Genomic DNA, 8340 nt, shown 5'->3' with positions numbered 1-8340 from the left:
AATCCCTTAGAAGAAATGGAGTAGCCATCATGGTCAAAAAAAGAGTCCGAAATGCAGTACTTGGATGCAATCTCAAAAACGACAGAATGATCTCTGTTCGTTTCCAAGGCAAATCATTCAATATCACAGTAATCCAAGCCTATGCCCCAACCAGTAATGCTGAAGAAGCTGAAATTGAACGGTTCTATGAAGACTTACAAGACCTTTTAGAACTAACACCCCAAAAAAGATGTCCTTTTCATTATAGGGGACTGGAATGCAAAAGTAGGAAGTCAAGAAACACCTGGAGTAACAGGCAAATTTGGCCTTGGAGTACAGAATGAAGCAGGGCAAAGGCTAATAGAATTTGGCCAAGAGAACGCATTGGTCAATGCAAACACCCTCTTCCAACAACACAAGAGAAGACTCTACACATGGACATCACCAGATGGTCAACACCGAAATCAGATTGATTCTATTCTTTGCAGCCAAAGATGGAGAAGCTCTATACAGTCAGCAAAAACAAGACCAGGAGCTGACTGTGGCTTAGATCATGACCTCCTTGTTGCCAAATTCAGACTTAAATTGAAGAAAGTAGGGAAAACCACTAGACCATTCAGGTATGACCTAAATCAAATTCCTTATGATTATACAGTGGAAGTGAGAAATAGATTTAAGGGACTAGATCTGATAGATAGAGTGCCTGATGAACTATGGACAGAGGTTTGTGACATTGTACAGGAGACAGGGATCAAGACCATCCCCATGGAAAAGAAATGCAAAAAAGCAAAACGGCTGTCTGCGGAGGCCTTACAAATAGCTGTGAAAAGAAGAGAAGCAAAAAGCAAAGGAGAAAAGGAAAGATATAAGCATCTGACTGCAGAGTTCCAAATAATAGCAAGGAGAGATAAGAAAGCCTTTCTCAGCGATCAATGCAAAGAAATAGAGGAAAACAACAGAATGGGAAAGACTAGAGATCTCTTCAAGAAAATTAGAGATACCAAGAGAACATTTCATGCAAAGATGGGCTCAATAAAGGACAGAAATGGTAGAGACCTAACAGAAGCAGAAGATATTAAGAAGAGGTGGCAAGAATACACAAAAGAACTGTACAAAAAAGATCTTCATGACCCAGATAATCACGATGGTGTGATCATTGACCTAGAGCCAGACATCCTGGAGTGTGAAGTCAAGTGGGCCTTAGAAAGCATCACTACGAACAAAGCTAGTGGAGGTGATGGAATTCCAGTGGAGCTATTTCAAATCCTGAAAGATGATGCTGTGAAAGTGCTGCACTCAATATGCCAGCAAATTTGGAAAACTCAGCAGTGGCCACAGGACTGGAAAAGGTCAGTTTTCATTCCAATCCCAAAGAAAGGCAATGCCAAAGAATGCTTAAACTACCACACAATTGCACACATCTCACACGCTAGTAAAGTAATGCTCAAAATTCTCCAAGCCAGGGTTCAGCAATATGTGAACCGTGAACTTCCAGATGTTCAAGCTGGTTTTAAAAAACACAGAGGAACCAGAGACCAAATTGCCAACATCCGCTGGATCATCGAAAAAGCAAGAGAGTTCCAGAAAAACACCTATTTCTGCTTTACTGACTATGCCAAAGCCTTTGACTGTGTGGATCACAATAAACTGTGGAAAATTCTGAAAGAGATGGGAATACCAGACCACCTGACCTGCCTCTTGAGAAATCTATATGCAGGTCAGGAAGCAACAGTTAGAACTGGACATGGAACAACAGACTGGTTCCAAATAGGAAAAGGAGTATGTCAAGGCTGTATATTGTCACCCTGCTTATTTAACTTATATGCAGAGTACATCATGAGAAACACTGGGCTGGAAGAAGCACAAGCTGGAATCAAGATTGCCAGGAGAAATATCAATAACCTCAGATATGCAGATGACACCACCCTTATGGCAGAAAGTGAAGAGGAACTAAAAAGCCTCTTGATGAAGGTGAAAGAGGAGAGTGAAAAAGTTGGCTTAAAGCTCAACATTCAGAAAACTAAGATCGTGGCATCTGGTCCCATCACTTCATGGCAGATAGATGGGGAAACAATGGAACCAGTGTTAGACTTTATTTTTGGGGGCTCCAAAATCTCTGCAGATGGTGACTGCAGCCATGATATTAAAAGACGCTTACTCCTTGGAAGGAAAGTTATGACCAACCTAGATAACATATTCAAAAGCAGAGACATTACTTTGCCAACAAAGGTCCGTCTAGTCAAGGCTATGGTTTTTCCAGTGGTCATGTATGGATGTGAGGGTTGGACTGTGAAGAAAGCTGAGTGCTGAAGAATTGATGCTTTTGAACGGTGGTGTTGGAGAAGACTCTTGAGAGTCCCTTGGAGGAGATCCAACCAGTCTATCCTAAAGGAGATCAGTCCTGGGTGTTCACTGGAAGGACTGATGCTGAAGCTGAAACTCCAGTACTTTGGCCACCTCATGCGAACAGTTGACTCATTGGAAAAAACTCTGATGCTGGGAGAGATTGGGGGCAGGAGGAAAAGGGGATAACAGAGGATGAGATGGCTGGATGGCATCATGGACTCGATGGACATGAGTTTGAGTGAACTCCGGGAGTTGATGATGGACAGGGAGGCCTGGCATGCTGTGATTCATGGGGTCACAAAGAGTCAGACACAATTGAGCAACTGAACTGAGAAGAACTGATATAATAAATGTGTTCCCGAGAATCTGCAAGTCAAATTACAGTCAATTGGATCCTATTTACATATCCTAATTTTGGATATACCCAACTGACACTGTTTCTTAACTTTTTACTTTGACGTGTCTGCTTAGTATGAGCTCCTCAGCCCTACTGACCTGTCAAGGAAGAAAGGACAGCAACTAACCCTTACTGAGCATATTCTAAGGGCTACATCATCTTATCTACAACAAATCTGTGATGAGGGACTGATCCCTAGAAAAGTTGAGGCCAGGAGGCTCCCATTGATAAGTGGTAGCTTTAGGACATAAGTCAGCCGTGAGCAGTCCAAAGTCCACTTTTTTCACGCCCTGCCCCCCCTTCACCAATCACTGTGCTTCAAGACCTTAGTGATCCTTGGATGGAATAGGAGGGCTCCCTCTTCAAAGGACAGCTATAAGGGAGAATTATTTGGTGTTGGAATGAATTACCAATAATTTATAGGTTTTAAAATTATCATTTTCACATGTGTGTCACCTCAGTGGTGAAAACATCTGATACTTAAACTGAGAGGCATAAAATTAAATCAAAACGTTTCACTCAGAAGTATGCAAAATGTTACACCTTTACCTACCATTGTTTAATAAGACCAGAAAATAACCCAAGGGAGTAATTAAAAAACAGGTACAATTTAAAGGTCCTCCATGAGCACCTTTACATTAATCTCAAGCTTAGGAAGGCACATGTAGCATTAGTCTATATACTCTACGTGTAGTGAAAACACCACCATTACCAACTTGCTAGCACTGCCTTGGTTATATAAAGCAGGTCATGGCAGTGTTCTTGGTAAAAGGGAAAACATCCTATCTACGCAGGCTCTGAAACCCTGTGCAAACAAATTTCTCCCAAGTAAGCTGAGCTCTGCCCACGGAGCATACTTTAGGGCTTAGTATATGTGTAAGCTGAGTTCCCTGCTATTATCCACACTGTCAGGAAGGCTTTTATGAATGTGTGACCTTAGGTTTTAAAAGGAGACCACAGAAGCTGACAATGACCTAAACTACCTGTGAATGTCAGCCTTTCAGCTCAGAGAATATTACTGATGAACCCAGGTTACACAGGGCTGCTGTGCTGCTTTGAAACCAGGCAGAACATTGCCAGTTTTAATAGTTACTGGGGTGTGAGAGACACGGCAATAGGCTGTTCATGACACCTCTGGGAAAGTGTTTGCTAGAAATAAACAAGGCTTGTGAATAGAGCTCTAGCACTCTGGCACCTCTGGTTTTCACTGGTTAATTCTCCAGATTACTTCGATAACTTGTGTCAACAGAAATCCAGCTTCTTCTGAGCAGAATTAAATGCCACTGTTCTGCATAGAATGATAACAGCTCCCTGCTCGCTCAGAGTATCAGAATTTCTAGATCAGAGACACAGACTGACATTTATAACATTTAAATTAGCAAGAGTCTAACAAAGTTCCTACTTTCCTTCCTTCCTTGCTGTAACATTTCCTGACCACCTACTCCTATGAGACACACTAGTGATACAAAGACGATAAGGTATGGTCTATTCCTCTAAAGGGCTCAATCTAATCCACAAAATAAACATGAAATGCACATAACACTATAATAGGACAGATGCTATGGTAGAAGACACAACATCACAGGAGACCAACAGGTAGCAGCCTACTGCATCATGTTTCACAGAGGTGACCTTTCAATTTGGTATTAATTGATGGCAAGGAATTTTGCCTGGTGGAAGAGGAGGTGATAAAAAGAATTCTTTGGGTAGAGAAAAGATCATATGCAAAGACAAGGCAGTGAAATAGGGTATGGTATGCCAGGAATGGTGAGGAGTTCTCTGTGGTTGCCACAAAGAGTTTGAGGGAATGACGGAAGAAATAGCACAAAGTCTAGACTTTTTAACTAGGGCAAGGGTTTGGGGTGGACATGGGAAATTGAAGGCAGTGAAATTGAAGGGTTGCTGAGGTACAGATTCATTGGGATGAGGGAGGGTGGGAAGATGAAATCCCAAGGAGATGACTAGTCCTATCAAGTATCCAGTCCAAATACATTTGGACAAGTCTTTGCTAAAGAAGTGTCCATGTCTGAATGTGGTGAATCAGACTTCTTCATGCCACCGTGTCTGGAGAAAGAGTCACGGTTACTATTTCTTATAGACCAGAAAAGAGAGAAAACCCTCTCTCCTTTCCTTTCAAAGGGAGATAATATTAACCCTTACAGAGATTAGCCATCTTTTTCTCCTCAGATCTCACCTCTCCAAGGCATCTTCCACACTGTTGCCAGAGTCATCTTCCTAAAGCACTGCTTTTAAAAGCTAGCTTCTCAGTGACTAGAGTCTGAAGTTTGAATTCTTTAGCAGTATTAGCTTTTCCTTATACAACACACCTTTCTACACTTATGTGCTTCTGCTCATGTAGGAATGACATCTCTTTCTCCCCTACTCCTAATCTGTCAAAATTCTACTTGTCTGAAGTTCAGCATAATGGCCAACTCCCCAGTGAGACCTCTCTTAATTCTTCGCATCATGATTATTCCTTCCTTGTTGACCCATGTTCTCCTGGGCTCCCGCCAGCTGGTTCCCACCAGCACCTATTTTACTCTGTCCTGTAGTTTAGGTGTCTCTGGGAAGTTCTTATTGGAGTGGACATCTTGACTAGGGACAAGGGAAAGAAAGGGAGGGAAGAAGTTTAGCTTCTGAGTAGACACAGTAACTGACTCCTAGATAAGAAGCAGGGACAGGCAGTCTGAGCAGGAAATAAGTGAGACACAGATGCCAAAGTGGAAGACTGTAAATACTTTGGCCACCTGATGCGAAGGGCTAATTCACTGGAAAAGATCCAGATGCTGGGAAAGATTGAGGGCAGGAGGAGAGGGCGGCAACAGTAAAGATGAGATGGTTAGAGGGCATCACCAACTCAATGGACATGAGTTTGAGCACACTCTGGGAGCTACTGAAGGACTGGGAAGCCTGGTGTGCTGCAGTTCATGGGATCTCAAAGAGTCAGACGTGAATGAGCAACTGAACAACAGTGAACAACTGCAACAATCTTTCCCAAGCTCTTCTACAAAGTGGCCTCTAACCTGGAAATAAATCCTGTTTCTCTCCTCTTGAGTCTGAGATGGCCTTAGGACTCACCTGTAACCAACAGAATACTGCACAAGTAATGTTGCATGGCCTCTGAGGTGACACCCTACAGCCTTCCCCTGGTTCTCTTGCGATGCTTGCTCAGCCTCCATGTATGAAGTCTGTCTCCTCAAAGACTACAGCGCTGCAAGAGACAGTAGACAGTCTTAGTAGACAGTCTCAGAGTAAACTCAGAGACTATGCTGGTGCTCCAGTAGACAGTCCCCGCTAAGCTCACATTCCACACCCCCACCAAGGTGACAGACTTGTCAGTAAAATCATCTTAGACCCTTTTGGCCAGCCATCTTCCAGCTGAGTACCACTAAGTGACCTGGTCACCTCATGAGGAACAGAAGAATCTTTTTCTTTCAGAAGAAGCTGCTGCTGCTGCTAAGTCGTTCAGTCATGTCCGACTCTGCGTGACCCCATAGACGGCAGCCCACCAGGCTCCCCCGTCCCTGGGATTCTCCAGGCAAGAATATTGGAGTGGGTTGCCATTTCCTTCTCCAATGCATGAAAGTGAAAAGTGAAAGTGAAGTTGCTCAGTTGTTTCCGACTCTTAGCGACCCCATGGACTGCAGCCTACCAGGCTCCTCCATCCATGGGATTTTCCAGGCAAGAGCACTGGAGTGGGGTGCCATTGCCTTCTCCCCATAGAAGCTGAGTCCTGGCCAAATTACTGGCTCACAGAATCCGCAAGATACAATTTAATGGCTTCTGTTTTAGGTTACTATCTTTTGGAATACTTTGTTTTAAAGCAGTAGATACCAGAAAAGTCAGGGAATGAATGAATCCTAACTCTTTTATTCCTAAAGTATATTGGTCTGAAAGAGTTGTAATCACTGGCCAGTTGGAGACAAAAACTTCTGGGACCTCCTGATAACATTTAAGGTGCTTAGTGAGAATCAGTGAATCCTTAACTGTAAACACCTGCCTGAGGCCACTGGGGCCCAGAGGCCACCCTCTAAGGGCAGCGTTGCTGATCTGACCAGCAGAAGGTGCCCCATTTTAGGTCTGTGGAAGCTCACTGCACTTTGTAAGAGCACAAATTAGAAGTCAGAGGAATGAAAAGATTCTTTGTGCTCAGAAGATGGTAGAGACCAAGAAGAAAGAAAGGCATACATGCTCAGTCATTTCTGATTCTTTGAGACCCCACGGATTGTAGCCTGCGAGGCTTCTTTGTCCATGGAATTTTCCACGCAGAAATAATACTGGAGTGGGTTGCCATTTCCTCCTCCAGGGGGTCTTCCTGACCAAAGATTGATCCTGCATCTCCTGCCTTGGCAGGTGGATTCTTTACCATTGCGCCATCCAGAGGCTTGATAAATACCTGTTGTGTGAACTGACTGAATGCAGAAATTGAAGGCAATACTGGTAGTACAGTTTCCTGAGAGGAAATGGGCAGCTAAGCAATACAGGACGCCATATGCGCTGTGACTGGACATGGGATGCAGATCCAGACTCTCCTTCTTCTGAGACATTTTAGTCAGAATACTTGTAGGTCGGAAACTGTGACCAGTCTGCTGGAGGACTCCTTGTGGAAGAACTTCCTGAGGATTCTGGCTCTGAGTTGAGTGTCTTGCCCTGAGGAGCTCACCCAGCCCTCTGCCTACCATCAGCATCTTCATCTGAAGGTTCTACTTGTTGCTCACACAGCATTTGCCTTTCTCTTCTCACCATTCTGCAGAACTCATTAGTTAAGTGCTAGCTAGCACCCAGATACCCCTAATCGTTTTCTACCATTATTCTAAGCCCTACATGAAACATTCCTCTTTTCTGAGCTCACAATAGCTTCTTTTTCCTCAGGACCATATTTAAGATCTCCCATACTGATTTAAATCTATTAATGTCTGAAGGAGAGACTGACGCAAGACCAATGCACAGGCCCTCACAGTTATCCTGAAAAGGGAATGATGAGATTTCTGATCTCTAAAGCAGCTTTTTTTTTTACAGGAAGATCAAAATCATGTCCTGTATTTTCAGAAGGCCTTTCATATTCTTATTCAATGCATATTTTTGAAGTCATAATCCTGACCGAGAATGTGCTTTAAGCTAGATTTTTAAAAGAGTTAAGATTTTGTTGTGATTTTCAAAGGGCTAAAAATTTTATCAAATATCCTTTTTTCATTACACTGATGACAAATTGCATAATTTTCAGGATTATAACTGCACAGTTCCCTTGCACAAATCTTAGGATTCCCAGTCTCCTGGAGAAATCTCAACTTTGTCTCTATTTTCAGAGATTTGTTAACTATACTGCAGTGAAAATGTTAAACAAAAGGACCAGTTTACTTATGGATTCAGGCTAGGAAAGCCTTGAATCAAAACAAATGGAGAAATTGGCTTTAGGGCCAGACAGAATCAAATTCCTGATCAGTTGTGGTTTGGGGAGCCTAATGAAGAGTGATCCCTCAACAAGGGCTGGGATTACTGCACTGTCAGTCATCATTAATCACTGCAGTTCCCCAGATCGCCTGTCTTCAGTCAGGATACCTTTGTTTCACAGGCATTTCTCCATATTCTTGACTAATAGCACACATATTCATTAGTCT

Source organism: Bos javanicus, chromosome 3 (genome assembly GCF_032452875.1).
Source record: "Bos javanicus breed banteng chromosome 3, ARS-OSU_banteng_1.0, whole genome shotgun sequence".
Taxonomy (NCBI): Eukaryota; Metazoa; Chordata; class Mammalia; order Artiodactyla; family Bovidae; genus Bos; species Bos javanicus.
The sequence above is the reverse complement of the archived record's forward strand: the minus strand, read 5'-3'. Positions refer to the sequence as shown.